The following is a 16,434-nucleotide window of genomic DNA, read 5'->3' on the forward strand; positions in this document are numbered from 1 at the left end:
TATCCACTTCTGATACTTGAAATGGAAATGGTGAATGCCTCCTTATAAAGATTTTTAACAATATGCATTTCAATCCAAAAATGCTATCATCATTACTTTGTAGAATCCCAGGAGAATTCCACGGGAGCCCTGGCAGGTGCTGGACAGAGCAGTGAGACAGGAATGGAAAAGCAGTGGCGATCCTGAGAAAGGGCAAAGCAATCAGTATATAGAAGATAAGGCTGTACTCCTGAAAAAAGTCAAAATAATAGAAAAAGTATTAAAATAATAAAAACACAGCAGTGCAATCAGTTATAATATAGAACAATCAATATAATTTACAGTCTCATCTAAAGTTATACGAAGTTAGAAATTCACTTGCAATAGAACCCAAGCCCTAAAACACGTTAGAAATAAATTTAACGAGACATGTATGAAGCAAAAAAAAAAGTTTCTAATGAAAACCATTAAAAAATTTTCAATATATGGAAATTCACATGTTTTTTATTGGGTAAGAAGACTCATTATAATAAAGATATAATTATCCTAAATTAGTCTTTAAGTTCAATATGATCCCAATGTGGGATATATTTTAACTTGAAAAAAACTAATTATGAAGTTTATCTGGAAGAATTATGAGATGTTTGATAAGATATTTATCGTATAATAACCAGAAAAATCCTTTAAAAGGGTGGTATTGAGGAACCTGTCCTGCCAGATAGTAAAAGCGTATTAAGTGGTGACAGGTGAGTGTCGTCTGACAATGGAGTGAAACGAGAGCGACGGGAGCAGCGATCCCCGGGCCGGCATCCTGGGGCTTCTCAGCGCGAGAAGGTAGAACTGCGACAGCTGAACGGCCACGTAGAACACGTAAAACTGGGACCCAAACGTATCCTTACCATAAGGCGAATTCTTAAAAAGAAAAGGGTTTACATTAAAAGAAAATAATAAAAGAAGCCAAAACATGCTAGAAGAAAATAGAGGGCTGCTGCGAAGGTGACAAGGCCGGGGACGCACCCCCAGCGCCTTCCCGCAGGCGCGCGGGGCCGACCAGCTCCGGGACGGTCTGGGCTGCTGCTCACCTGAGTCTGGCTCACGTGTTCACAGAGCACAGTGCGCTGGCTCCCACCTCGCCCTGCGGAACGTGCGTGTGTGCTGTAGCCAAGAAGTCTCACCAAGGAACGCCGTGCCTGGGCCTCGCACCCAGAGCCCATCGCTCTGCCCACACAGCCTCCTGGCACGCCAGCCCGCCCCGCGCCAGCCCCTGCAGGGGCAGGGCTCATGAGAACCTCCACCAGCCAGGAGCGGGTCCTCCCCTCTCCCTGCAGAAAGGTTTTCATTTGTTAACGGGAGCTCATTACTTTAAACCCCTCCAGTGGGTTCTGCACGTTTCGCTGGCGTTCTTTGCGAGACCAGAAAAAATGTAATTTCTTTCTTGAGGAAGGTGGGATTTCATGTGCGCTGACTGTCTCTGGGTAACACAGCCTCGGCCGTGTAATGAAATCACCACCATCCACAGCCTCCAACTAGACATGAGATGCTCAGGACTGACGGGGGCAGGGGGGGGGGGGTGAGGCCCTGGGCTGGTTCTGCCCCCAATCCTCCTCAGGGGGAACAGGGTGCCCTGAAGCAAGCCAGAGGCCGCCTGGGCCCACTTGCTCGTTTATTTCCCAGGGCGACCTGTCCTCCAAGGTGCTCCATGGCGCCTTAGGCAGTCAGGCCAGTGGCGGGAGTCCTGCGGCCCTGCGACCAACCAGCACGCCGCGGCGGGAGGAGGCACGGCCACTCCATCACCCGCGGGCGCTCATGCGGAAGGAAATGGGATTTGTCCTGAGTCCTCGCCCGCGGCTCCCGTGAGCATCAGTTCCCAGAAGTGAGTGCGCGGGGAAAATCTAAGGGGAGCTGCGGGCTGGCTTCGGGGCGTGGCCCTCCTCTCCCCGCCACCGTGGACTTCCAGCTGCTCTGGCTTCTCTCCTCCACGCGCCCGCTGGTGCTCAGCCAGCTCCCCGCCCCTCCTCTGGCCCAGACCCCTCCGCAGTCGAAGCCGGATGTTTGGGGCCAACGGGCCATGAACAGACGCGGCGTGTGTGGCTTTCGGCTGTTGAAAGGCAGGTGCCTGGTTTTTCTCCTGACTCCTCCTTGGCAAACCTTGCCCTCCACGTGGTCCAGACGGGCAGCAGGACCCCGTCAGCTGGAGTGTGGACAGCATAGGTGCCCACCGTCCTCACTGAGTGGGTCACGTGGTCGGAGCAAACCTTCCTGAGCGAGGCCATCCATTCTTTCAGGCAGCGCCATCTACTCACAGCCTGTGTGTCCATGTCCAGGAGGCGTTTCCATAGCAACTGCCCTCGCCCCACCCCAGCCTCTGGCTTTAGGCTTTAAATGGCTAAATGAAGGAGAAAGGATGAAATGTGGTGTTTCGTAGACCAAGACCAGGATGGAGGACCTAAACAGCTCCTACTGGAGGCGTCTCCCGCAGGCCGGTGGGAAGGGTAATTCCACACATTAGCTCGGAAGCCTGAGGAGTTGCCTCCCTGGAGCAGGCTGCACCCTCCCCTGGAGCAGGCTCTCCTCCCCACCCCCCCAAGCAGGCTCCCTCCCCTGGAGCAGGCTCCCCCCCAGGAGGCTCCCCCCCCCCTGGAGCAGGCTCCCCCCCAGGAGGCTCCCCCCCCTGGAGCAGGCTCCCCCCCCCCAGGAGGCTCCCCCCTCCCCTGGAGCAGGCTCCCTCCCCTGGAGCAGGCTCCCCCCCCAGGAGGCTCCCCCCTCCCCTGGAGCAGGCTCCCCCTCCCCTGGAGCAGGCTCCCCCCCCTGGAGCAGGCTCCCTCCCCTGGAGCAGGCTCCCTCCCCTGGAGCAGGCTCCCTCCCCTGGAGCAGGCTCCCTCCCCTGGAGCAGGCTCCCTCCCCTGGAGCAGGCTCCCTGGGCAGCAGAGGGCCTGGGCTGCACCACTAAATCTGCTTTCTGTGCTCCGGGTCACAGCCCCCCAACTCAGGGCCTTTTCAAATCACTCAGTTTGTCTTCTCGAAGCAGCCAGCTCCGCAGGCCTGCGATGGTGCCAGCTCCAAAAAGCCCTCAGCATTCAGGGCAGGGACATGGGCCAGCAAGCACAGTAACGGGAATCCTCCGTGTGACTATGGATTCCAGATACAGCCACTCCCCATCACTGCACGGCTTCCGGTGAATTGCCAGCTGACAGGGGCTGCGGCTGCGGGGCTCTGCGCAGAGGCCCCATAGGCTGCACGCAGATGCCTGCTCAGCAGGTTCCAGAGCAGCTACTCAACAGTTCTGGATTCTTCCGCAAAGTCTGGCTGTCCCCTCCTTCTCCAGCCCCAGCCCCCCGGGGTGGGCGCCGATCCATGGTCAAGGCCAGGCCCCGCTCCCACTCTGCCTCCAGGCTCCGCGCTAAGTGGGTTAAATAAGCCCACTTGAGTCATTTAGCCTTGCAGCTTTCCCGGCCGGGGTGGCCCCGTGAGCACCTCCAGAATACGATTTCTGTTAGGGAACAGGACTGGAAATTTTGACCTGGTCCTGTCCCCGAGTGCCAGGCGTCATTAACAGTGCCACTGAGTCTGCCCCTGGCTGGTGGGGGGGAGGCCCGGGAGGCCAAGGAGCGGAGCCAAGCGCCTGCTGTTCACAGGAGCCCCTCCTATGCGTGCCCGCATCTCAGACAAAATGCCTGATGCAGCTTTCAGGCCGGAGCAGATTCCGGCGGAAACTGGTCCTGCCCCCAAAGCACCGGGAGGGCCAGGCTGTCCCGTTTGCTGCGGGTGAGGCTGCAGCGAAATTCCGGCCACAGCGGCTCCCAGGTGAGCCAGGTGGCGCTTTGGCAGGACAGACCCACCGGGGCCCGGCGCCCAGCTGTAACGCCAGTCTTGAGAACAGCAAGCCATGGCCGCTCTCACTGGTCACAGGCCCCCGAGAGGCAGAGCATGTGCTGGCAGGTGAGGCCTCGGCCATGGGGCTGCCACCACATAGCTGTCAGGGGGACCTAAGAGAGGGCTCCATCAGCCACTCATCAGGCAGCTTCTTGGGGGCGTCCTTCATTCCTCTGGCTAATGACAAGAGGAGGCAGACTCCTGTCAGCCTGCCCTCTCCCTGCTCCCCGTCTGCTTGGCGCTGACCCCTCCACCAGCTGTTATATCACGTGGTGGGCGGACACCAGTATCCACACGCTGTCCGTCCCTGGAAAGGCTTGGAGAGCACATTCTAGAATGTGATGCGATGATGTGATGAAGAGGTGGCTTAAAGACAGGCCAAGTTAGATCCAGGCGGGGATGCGGCCAGCGCCTGGGGGAGGGGGGGCAGGGTGCAGTGGAGGGCTGACCCTGTGGGGAGGGGGGGGAGGGTAGCCCCTGAACAGCCCGGACGGTGTGGCCTGATGGCAGGAGAGCAGCAGGTCTCTGCAGCGTGAGCCCAGCCTCACTGCCACCCTGGGGCCTGGTGCTGGCTTCTTTGGGACGTCCACACAGATACGTTAGGGGACATTTTTATTCTATGAGTAAATTTGGATAAAATTTTGACAAGCATTTATATATGGACATGTATACGTGTATAATTATGTATGGACGTGTGTATATGTGTGTAGGTCTATGTGTGCACATGCGTATATGCATGTCTATGTGTCTATGTGCATACATATGTGTGTACCTATATACCTATATGTGTTTCTGTGTGTAAATAGGTTCCCGTTTCCTCCGAGGCTGCCGGGACCTTCCGTGCTTCCCATGCCCCAGGAGGACAGGAGGAGCAGCCCCGGAGGCCAGGCCTGGGAACAGAAGCTGCACCACAGCCGCTCGGTGGCAGGAACAAGGGCCGCTGGAAAGAAATGAAATCCCCTCACTTAACAGCCTAATAGGGATTTGAACTTGCGTCTGTGGGGAACTGTCAGTTTAACTGTTTTCTCAGATGTGAAGAGCATGTGTCTGCTCTCAAGCACCCGGGGGAGAAGCTGCGACCAGCGGGAGACGGGAGGTGGAAGCCTCCGGCACTGGCCCGCCCGGCCTCGGTGTCTGAGAGGCCCCAGAACCAGCGCCCTGGGGTGGGCCTTGGGGGAGCCGGGCGCGCACAGGAAGCAGAGCCTGCTGGGGACATGACGTCAGTGGCGCAGCTAGGAGTGGGCTTGAAGAGGTGGCCAGCTGCGTGGGCAACCTGATGTTGGGGGGCGGGGGGGTCAGGGTGTCTGTGAAGCTCATGATCCACATCCTCAAGGACACACGTCCGCGGTCAGGTTGAACCATGTGACATTGCTGCTTTGGCCACTGGGGTAATCTACATTCTCCACCACATGGAATCCCAACCCCTGACCCTGCTCAGTGCCCGGCCCTGGCACCCGCCCTCCCTCCCCGTGTATTCTGCCCAGCCCCATGGCCTCCCTCTTAGTTCTTCAGTACTGGCACCCGCCACTCCCTCTGCATGATGCCTCTCCCTCCCCATGCCACGCAGGCCCCTCCTTCTGCTCATTCTGGTCCCAGGCTTCCCTGAGGTGCCCCTCGAGTCCCCATGCCACCCTCTTCCCACGGCCCCTCTGGTTTTCTCTCCTGCACCTGGCACCGTCCTCCTCTAACTTCACTCCTTCCCAGACGTTTTCTTTCTCTCCCGCTGACACATGAGCTCCCTGGAGGCTACAGTGCGTGCCATGCCTGCTGCACCCTCAGTCTGGAAGAGCCCGGGCAGATGGCCGAAGCCCCCTAAACGCTCCCACCCCCGGGACTGGCATTGTCAGGAATCCCTTACTCAGTGGCAGGGACGCCTGTCTCCACGTCCATCCCTGGGCCTTGAGCAGCCCTGGGGCAGAGAGAAGCGGCAGCCTCCCTGCCAGCCGCCGACTTGTGGGAACAGGTGGGCACCGGTGCCCGCTGGGCGCCAGTGGGAGCCCCTGGAGGCCTGTGCCAGCCACAGGGCCAATGCTGAGTTTGTTGAGTGTCCTGCCTGGAATGAAGGTTGGCTCTTACACTGCTGATCTCCTGATACAACCACCAGCACAGGCACTGTCACCACACCCAGATGTGGTCCCGGCTCCAGTTCCTGGCTCACGTCTGCCATCTTCTGGCCACTCGTTAAAATGCATCGGAGAAGAGTTATTTTCCAGTCCAGCACATGCTTTTGTTTCCTTCTGCGGACTCATTGCCATCTTTACTGGTCTCTTGGCAAGAGCTGCCTGGCTGACCCCATCCTTAACTGGGGCAGACTCTAGACCCCAAGGGTTAGGGAAAGGCATTTGGCCTTATCTTATGTGTCTCCTGCACTTTATATAATTAACTCTATTAACACTCGATATGAAATATGAAAGGGACAATTTTCATCACTATTTACACATGAATACATTAAGGCACAGAGAGGTTAAGTAAGTTGTTCAAAGTTGCACAGCACAGGGGGTGGAGCCACAATTTGAACCCAAGCAGGAAGGCACCCGAGGGCACGTTCTACCAACAACTGTGCTAAATGGTCTGGGTGCCCCCTCAGCTCTGCTTGGGATGCATCACACCCCTGCCCAGGGGCCACCAGAGCACCCGGGAGAAATATTGGAAGACCGGGTCCGGTGCAAAGCTTGGCGTGTGGCAGCTCAGAGTAAGTGCCTAGTAAATGCCAGCTGTCGCTATAACCGCACTAACGGCTCTGAGAAGCCCGCAGGAAAGAGCCTGCTGGACTTCAGCTCATCTTTCTCCAACCTGGCTGTTGCCGAGCCCCTGGCCCCGCTCAGTCTAAACTGCTCCCTCGGAGGGATAAGAGCTCAGGGCCCACCGAGGCAGACTGAGGGCGTGAACCCAAGGGCGAGTGGCCCAGCGCTCAGCTATCTGCTCTGACTTCCACAACTTCTCTCTACCGAAAAGCAGCTCTTTTTTCAAAAATATTTTTTATTGATTTCAGAGAGAAATGGAAACATCAATGATGAGAGAGAGTCATTGGTTGGCTGCCTCCTGCACACCCCCAACTGGGGATCGAGCCCACAACCCAGGCATGTGCCCTGACCGGGAATTGAACCGTGCTGGTTCATAGGTCAATGCTCACCACTGAGCCACGCTGGCTGGGCCAAAAAGCAGCTCTTGCCACCGATAAAGAAGAACATTGGAGCTATTCTGGCTCCTGGGACTAAATACCACATTTGAATTCTGTGGTGCTAATTTGTCAGCTCTACAGACCAGAGGCAATGAAGTCTGAGACCAGGAAGACTGTTTTAATATTCTGTCATTATTCTCCATTTTCAACACCACCACACATGGAAATCCCATTTCCATTTTCTTTAAAGGAGCTAAATGGCTTCACACTGTGTTGTGAACACTTACATCAGCCTGGTGGTTGCAAAACAGGCTTGGTCTCCAGGCCCTGGGCCGTGGCAGCAGCTGGGCAATGCCTCTCCATGTTTCATTCCCAGCACAAGCGTCTTGGTCACTGAGAACTTCTGGGCAGTGGTGCTGTGTGTTGCCATTCACCGAGATTGCACAAGCCCTGGGCATAGTGATTCAGCCGGGCCGATGCCCCACAGGAAGTGAACAGGAAACCAGGCTTTCCTGCTGGGTCAACACCCCAGAAACTGATGGAGAAACCGGTGACCTGACAGCGAGCAGAGTTGAGAGGGGAAGTGAGTCGGCATCTGAGGTGGTGGCTGTAAGAAAGGCACACTGAGAAGGCAAGGTCAAGGAGGCCAGGCCCCGGAGGCCACTGCGGGAGCCATTTCTTTTCAGGGCATTGAAGCTCTGGGGCCAAAACCCAGAGCTTTTACAAGGGGCCAACATCTGGGAAAGTCACCAATGGGATAGGAATCCAAGTATTTAGGTGGATGAATGAATGAATGAATGAATGAATGAACCAATGAACAGTGAGTGAATGAATGAATGAATGAATGAGCAGTCTGACAAAGAAGGAGCAAATGGGCTAGACTCGCAGGGCCAACCCTGCAGCCGCCTTCAGAAGCAATTTCCGTGTCTCAGCCAGTGTTCCCGTCACTCACCCAGTTCTTCCAGAAGCAGAATGTGCAGGAAACAGGGCTAGTTTGTGCTGGCGCGGTGTGTGTTTGCCTTTAGGATCACAGAGTTGACTCATTAAGAAATAGAGTGAAAGGAGGCAGCACCTCTATTTGGTGACAAAACAAAGTGAAGAGAGGGAGGATGGCCAGGGCACCTCATTCCTGCTCACAGTCTTAAAGAAATGGCTGGTTTTCCTCTGATGATTTTTTTTCTCTTTTCACTCTTGCCTCTGTAGACACAGGACATGGCTGATGTCCTCTGGAGTGGCAGTGAACTTCCCGGCCATGTCCCTCTTTGCCCCCCTGAGTCTGTGCGGGTGCGTCTGCAGCTAACTTGGTGGAGACTGATATGAATTTATTTAACCCTCAGGACACGCCTTCGAAGTTGGAATTTTTATTGTCCATCTTACCCAGACGGGGAAGCTGAGACCCAGAGAGGTGATACACGCTGCTCAGGGTCACACAGCCATCAGTGGCAGAGCCTGGATTTAAACCTGGCAGCCAACTCCATAGCCTTGACCACCAGTTAGTCCTCTAATGTCAACGTGCTTACATCTGAAGAAATTTCAGCACTTTCCTGCCATACGTATTGCACCTGCTATTTCCAGGGGTATAAGTGCCTTTAATTTAGTGAAACCTGTTATTGGAGAAAATATAGCAAGATCATTGATTCCGGAAATGAGGAGAATAAGACCGCAATCACAGAATTGCTTGTATCAGGGGTTGGCCTGCCTGGAAGTGGGGATGCTAGTGAGTGGAGGCTCCGAGAAGAGAAGGAGCTACAGAGGATGGCAGTTTGAGGCTGCAGTGGGCCTGGGATTAAGGCATGCAGATGTGCAGATGTACAGGAGTGCAGATGTGCAGGCATGCAAGTATGCAGGTATGCAAGTGTGCACGTGTGCTGTGTGCAGATGTGCAGGCGTGCAGGTGTGCAGGCATGCAAGTGTGCAGGCATGCACGTGTGCTTGTATGCAGATGTGCAGGCATGCAGGTGTACACGTGTGCAAGTGTGCAGGCATGCAGATGTGTAGGCATGCAGGTGTACAAGTGTGCAGATGTGCAGGTGTGCAGATGTGCAGGTGTGCAGATGTGCAGGCATGCAAGTGTGCAGGCATGCACATGTGCTTGTATGCAGATGTGCAGGCATGCAGGTGTACAAGTGTGCAGATGTGCAGGCGTGCAGGTGTACAGGTGTGCAGGTGTGCAGATGTGCAGGCATGCAGGCATGCAGGTGTACAAGTGTGCAGATGTGCAGGCGTGCAGGCGTGCAGGCATGCACGTGTGCTTGTATGCAGATGTGCAGGCATGCAGGTGTACAAGTGTGCAGATGTGCAGGCATGCAGGCGTGCAGGCATGCACGTGTGCTTGTATGCAGATGTGCGGGCATGCAGGTGTACAAGTGTGCAGATGTGCAGGTGTGCAGGTGTACAGGTGTGCAGATGTGCAGGTGTGCAGATATGCAGGCATGCAGGTGTACAAGTGTGCAGATGTGCAGGCGTGCAGGCGTGCAGGCATGCACGTGTGCTTGTATGCAGATGTGCAGGCATGCAGGTGTACAAGTGTGCAGATGTGCAGGTGTGCAGGTGTACAAGTGTGCAGATGTGCAGGCGTGCTGGTGTCGGGTGGGTCCAGGACTTCTGCAGACAGAGGGTTCAGTGAGCCTGTGCCTGTGGGCTATGACCTCACCACTGTTTCTCAGTCCTTTCCTCCCTGCTCAGGTGGGACAAGAAGGGTAGAGGGGCTGGAGTTGGGTGTTTCCCTTCCCAGTGAGGCTCTGATGGCCCAGCAGGTCAGGCTCAGGTTCACCAGTGTCCGCTGAGGGCACGCCTTAAGAGCAGAGCGCTCTGGGGCGGTTCAGAGTACTCACGGGGCAAACCTGCCCAAGCTCCTGCAGGTAAATTCACAGAAGTGTCAGGGCCTTGGTGACTGGTCCTCCCGGAGCTTTTGTTTCTTGGGCTTGTCCCCCTGAGCCTCCAGCCCGGGCATGGGGTGCGGCTGGGTTCTCTGCACAGGCACTGGTTCCCATAGAGATGTCTGCTTCGTCGGTTGTGATTCTCTGCACTTGTGTGTTGGGCTCTCTAACTGGGGGGCTGTGATGGGTCTAAGAGAGTGGCATCTCCCAGCTTCCTGCGTGCCTGGCCGGCAACCACACGTCTCTAGTTATATTCTTCACGGTTTCCGCCCATTCGTAGCATGTGTTACTAGGTTTCCATTTACAAGACAGCTGGGAGGGTATTGATTATATTTAAATACATTGATTTTAAGAAAATAAATAAATTGGTTTGTTTTAATGAAGTAATTAAGAGGACCAGCATTCCACAAACATGGCAAAAATCTTGAAAGTGGTTTGAGTGACAACAGTTGGGGAAGCAGAGACAATAGCTGTCAGGAGGGAGAGGCATGGTGAGTGCCTGTCAATCAGCCCATCATTATTCTCAGGAACCCGTTAGCGGCCCAGTGTGAGCAAAGGGCCCATTGTGCTAACTGACCTCCAATAGGTATCCTTGACCTCCAGCAGGCACCCTCAACCTCCAGCAGGCACCCTGGGCCTCCAGCAGGCACCCTTGACCTCCCGCAGGCACCCTGGGCCTCCAGCAGGCACCCTGAGCCTCCAGCAGGCACCCTCGGCCTCCAGCAGGCACCCTCGACCTCCAGCAGGCACCCTCGACCTCCAGCAGGCACCCTGGGCCTCCAGCAGGCACCCTCGACCTCCAGCAGTCACCCTGGGCCTCCAGCAGGCACCCTGGACCTCCAGCAGGCACCCTCGACTTCCAGCAGGCACCCTGGACCTCCAGCAGGCACCCTTCGGAAGAGAGACCAAGAGAGCTGCTCTGACGCAGTGGGGATAATTACACGGGACCCATGCTGCTCTATCTGGCGACTAATCACCTGCTCTCCTAAAGCTTCCAAACCACCCCCGCTGAGGGTCGTAATCAAACCCCTCAAGTGGGGCTTCCTTCCAGCCACAAAGAGTGCTCCTTGTGGTTCAAATAATGCCCCTTGGGATTCAGACTGAGGTGAATTAATGGCCTAATACATCCAGCTCCTCCGAAGAGAATACTTCAATCCGATCAGCAGCCCAAACTACCCCCTGGCAGATAAGACCATCCACTGCTCATGAGAGCCCAGGAGGCAAATGACATCCTTTGCCTGTGATTGTTGAGTGGAACCCTGGGTGCCAGACCCTGACGGGGAGCAGGCTGAGCTCAGGCCCAGCCCCATCTCCAGGGCTCAGTGCCAGCCAGGTAAGCCCTGCAGCCCTCAGCCAAGTCAGCACAGGCAGGAGCTAGACACCATATTCAAAGCAGAGCTGAGCAGGGGATCCACAAGGCTGGTTCTCATGACACTGGAAACAAAATGGTTTTATCTAAGTCAGCGGTTCTCAACCTGTGGGTCCCAACCCCTTTGGGGGTCAAATGACGCTTTCACAGGGGTCGCCTAAGACCATCGGAAAACACATATATAATTACATGTTGTTTTTGTGATTAATCACTATGCTTTAATTATGTTCAATTTGTAACAATGAAAATACATCCTGCATATCAGATATTTACATGATGATTCATAACAGTAGCAAAATTACAGTTATGAAGTAGCAACGAAAATAATTTTATGGTTGGGGGTCACCACAGCATGAGGAACTGTATTAAAGGGTAGCGGCTTTAGGAAGGTTGAGAACCACTGATCTAAATGGCAAACACGAGTGGGGCAAAAGCCAGCAAGGTGAGGTGGCCTTGGTGTGAGCGGAGGGATGTTTAATCCAGTGCACAATGTAACATCACTGCTACTCCAGCTGCGCCCAAGGGGGCTGTATGCTGGGACTCGTGAAAGGGCTTTTCTTAAGATGTTTAAATGGTCCAGCGTTCAGTATCTCAGTCATAGGAGGATGTCACTGAAGCAATGAATGGACAGAAATATAAACACAAAACTGGGATCCAGGCTGGGGATGAGAAAAGCGGGTACTCCAGGTGAGAGAAGGCAGCCCTAGAGGGGTGAAGGGAGGTAGCGGGCAGGGGAGGAGGAAGGAGAGGACCCTTTTGATTGGAAGTGACAAAAACAAACTAAACTGGGTTAACAAGAATTAGAGGAACATCAACGCATGACATGGAGAAAGCACGAGAGGTACAGGCTCCAGGCGAAGCGGGATGCCTGCGTCTCTCCATCTCTCCACTCCGTGTCTCCGGTAGGCACCCTGGGCTGGCACCACCCGCCCATGGGCCTGTCACCCACAGGGACCAGGAAGGAGAGACCAGGCATCCCTACCAGCCTCTCAAACAACTCACTGGCTCGCTGGGGGCATGTGCTCACCCCAGGCCATCCATGGGTCATGGAACAATGGGGTAGGTACTCTGGCCAAGTTGGACCAACTGATTAGCAGTCCCGCCAAAAACATGGAGAGGAGAGAAGCTAAGTTCCCAAAATCAATAAGGGCTTTGAAATACTCCCCCCCCCAATTTAATCCATATAATCCCACCAAGTAGGCGTTTTATTCTCATTTTGACATTAACTCCATGTCAAACTTTGCCTCCTTCAGCTTTTCAGACAAGTCAGTTTCTGAGATGGGACAGCTGTGGATGGATCCATGAGGTCTCCACCCTCCACCGTTGCCCAGGACTAGTCCTGGTCATGAGCCCATCTGGGCTGCTGGTCGGGTCAGGCAGCACCCCTGCTTCCCGGGGGCCCCAGGCCCTGCCTTAAATCTTCTATTTCGGGGACCTTCCCCCATGACTGTGTTCAGGAGCCACTGCCCAGAAGACTGGGGAGTGTGGCTGTAGTGGGAGATTTCCGCGCCAGAGAGAGAAAGCCGTTTCACACTGGAGTGGCTTTCTTTGCCAAAATGTCCCCGTTCCAGGCAACGCCCTGTACTTTGCCTCTGGTGACAAACAAGCCCAACAAATGTTTCCTTAGACAGAAAGCCGTTTGGGGGGCAGTGAGCTCTCTTCCCACTCCCTGGGGCACCAGCAGGCGTTCCCTGCAGTTCTACGCGGGCCTGTTCCTGTCCCGCCACACGGCCCTGCGGCCCAGCGCTCTGGCCTGTCACGTCGGAGCATTTCGGCGACCGCAGGCTGGTCTTTCTCTGGGAGACTGCCCAAGAGGCTGCTAATCCCCTTGACCTCGGTCACACATCCGTCATCTCCTAGGCTGTCCTTCTTGGCTGATATTCAACATGTGCTCAGTTTTAAAGCCACGTTCCCTTTGGTGTCCTGTGCTGTGGGTGCGCTGGGCTGCATCAGACACCAGCAGGTGAGGCGGTTTGTTTTCTGTCTCTGCTGCCATTCAAATAAGGCTTTGAAACCTGTCCCCGAAGTAGAGAAAAAACTCCTACGTGTGTTACACCTGTGACCCACAGCGATGTGGCTGGGTGTCAGGTGAGCTGTGGTCCTTGTCCTAACACATGGCATAACCTCGAAGTTCACCAGATCACCACCCCAGGGAGAGAAAGCTGCGAGACGACGGCACAGTGAGATCGAGCACAGCCAGCGGCCGCCTTGAACAGGAAGAGCATGGTGTCCTAGTGGAGGCCACGCTCCCCGCTCCCCACGAAGTCCCCATTCACCCAGGGGACTGAAGTCAGGCCCCGCTGCCACCAGGCTTGGCCCCTGGACGGAGGACCAGCCTCCTGAGGACCAGCGAGGGGCTGTGCTCCCTGGTCTGTCACTAACACACTGGCGAAGCATCTGCCTGGTGCCAGGTAGCGTGTAAGTGCAGAGGCCACAGAAAAGGATAAGAAAACTTGCCCCCGAAGGGCTCGCCTACAGCTGGAGGGGAGGCAGAGGCCAGGGGGAGGTACACTTGCCCAGCGCCACGCCAGGGGGCATGGGAGGAGCTCTGGGGGTCAGAGGAGAAGCTGACCTGGGCCTGGATGCTGGCCGAGGCCACCCCAGCTGCACCTGCAGGTGGCGGAAGAGGGAGCCCGGGAAAGCTCAGCATGACTGGGAGACACAGGTTCTTCCCACGGAGAACACACAACCTCCCTGTTGGGCTCTTGGGAAATGGGTGTGAGTTGCCCACCTCCTGTGAACAAGGGGCAAGCTGCCCTGGGAGGCGCTGGAATAGCACCCACTCTTCAGAACCGGGGTGAATATCCATCTGAAGACAGTTGGCAATAAAATAGTCTTCACCCTTATTGAGAGTTCGCCCCAATCCTGCTGAGCCCGCGCTTGATTTAAAACCCTTCCATCTGGAATTATTAGTTAAGGGCAGTTTCCCAGAGAAGACGGATGGGGCAAGCGATCTCACTGCTGGCTTTCGGGGAACCGTGGCATACCCCTACCACGCAGCAAAAGTTCTTTAATCATGGTTGATTGACGATTAGAGGCCTTGAATTATTAGCGAATGGCATCTCTGCAAAGGAATGATTTATTGGGCCAGCAGACTTTGCAAAGGAACGCAGATCCTGAATTGAAAGGCACCTCCTTTGACTATCTGTCTTCACAGTGGAAACTAAACCCGAAGCAGAGGCTAACATTTAGCCTTGATTTCCGATCTCTGCGCATTGGCCATGGTAAGGAGACAGAAGCCGGCACGGGAGAGTGCCCCCATTTGCAGGTTGGCCTACATCCTGGGGAGCTCCCACGCTCAGGCCTCACCACCTCGGAGCGGCCTCCGCGTTCCGGATCCCCGTGAGGAGGAAGCGAGCTTGCAGCAGCCTTCACAAGGGGCCTGCCCTGAAACAACGGACAGGCCAGCGCCACTCACCGGCCCGGGGCCCGCTGCCACCCTCGCAGTTCATTTGCTTGAGAGCACATTGTATTGGCTCCAAGGGAAAAGAATGTGCTGGTTTTGTGACTGACATGCCCCACTTCTTCCCTTCCTGCTTCCCTGGTTCAGCCTCCAATGCTCTGAAGGGCAAGGTCAAGGGGGAGCAGCATGCTGTGAACATGGTCAGCCCGCTCCCTGGCCTCTTGGGCCCATGGGAGGCACCGAGCTCACTCCTGCCCTGCTGGGCTCCGTGCCTGGGGTGCTGCCTCCCTCCTGGTCACCATCATACTCACGCTCAGCTCCGACATCACGCACTGGGGCTGCCCCGACCCCAGACAAGGTCATCCCCCTTTCCTGTCAGCACCTCCTTTCCCCCTCACTCACAAAGCAATTTCCTCTTATTTTTTGTTGTTTGTTTTTTGTTAATCCTCAGGTGAGAATATATTTTCCTTTGGTTTTTACAGAGAGTGGAAGGGAGGAAGGGAAGGAGAGAAAGAGAGAGAGAGAGAGAGAGAGAGAGAGAGAGAGAGAGATCAGTGTGAGAGAGACACATCAATTGGTTGCCTCCCTCATATGTCCCAACCAGGGCTAGGGTTCGAGCCTGCAACCTAGGTACATGCCCTAGACCGAGAATCAAACCGAAGACCCCTCCGTGTGTGGGCTGGACTTTAACCACTGAGCACCACCGGCCAGAGCGTCATGTCCCCTTAAAAGCATAAAGGAAATGACTAATATATATATGACGACACGATATTTTACATTTCACATGGAAGAGAGTGTCAGGGAAAGATACTTCTAATGCGTGGCTGACAGAGCAACACCCTCACATATAAAGCGCTCTTACAAACAAATAGAAACGGGCGAAGGACACGCACAGGCTGGTCACATGGAAACAAATGGCTCAGAAACAGACGCTCCTGTGCTCGATTCATTCCATTTTTACGGGCAGACATGGAAGTGAAAACTACAATTACAAACCCTTTAATTTTCTTTTTTACTTAGGCTGGCAAAAATTAAAATATTGGTAATGAACACTATCGATGGAGTGTTGGAGGACAATTGTTGGTCTAGGAAATTCACTTTGAAAAAAAATCTAAAATCTATTTCACCCTAAAGTACGAATGATTCGCACCAGGACAAGAACAATGGCCGCATTTCAGGCACCGGTATCAGGCCGGAGAGAGGCAAGGGGCGGAAGAAGCTGTCTGCCGCTCTCACGTCTCACTGGAGAGTCCAGCTGCCCACCTCCCTCGAGAGGCAGGACGGCGGGGCAGGAGTGGAGAGCTCAGGGAAGCCCACCTGTCCGCACTATTGGGGTCACAGAAGGACAGCCTGCTCCGGGGGAGGGAGGGTCGCGGTCACTCACAGCGGCACGACTGGCAGGCTGAGTGGCTGGCCAGCTTCACCGCGCCGAGCTGAGACACGTGCACCGTGCACCAGGTCCTGAGACAAGCCTCCCCGCGCCCCACCCCCCGTCCACCTGGAGCCCCTCGCCTGGACCCACCGAAACCTGGGCTGTCGGTGCTGCTGTTCTCAGGGGTGGAGGGAAAGGAAGTGAGGGGGAACCTGTCACCTCTCTGGCTGTGGTTCCCCGCCTTCCTGGGTGTCGGCACCCTCAGGAGGGCTTGCTGGGGACCACCCCACAGTCTCTGAGTCTGTAGCTCTGGGGCGGGGCCTGAGAATGTGCACTGTAACGAGTCCCCGTGGGGTGCTGACGCTGCGAACCACAGCACCCGCGGGAGAACTACCCGGGTGGGTGAGTCAGAGGCTTCTGATCTGGGGCAAAGGGCAC

The sequence above is a fragment of the Myotis nattereri genome (assembly GCF_964212035.1).
Source record: "Myotis nattereri genome assembly, chromosome: 8".
In the NCBI taxonomy this organism is placed as follows: Eukaryota; Metazoa; Chordata; class Mammalia; order Chiroptera; family Vespertilionidae; genus Myotis; species Myotis nattereri.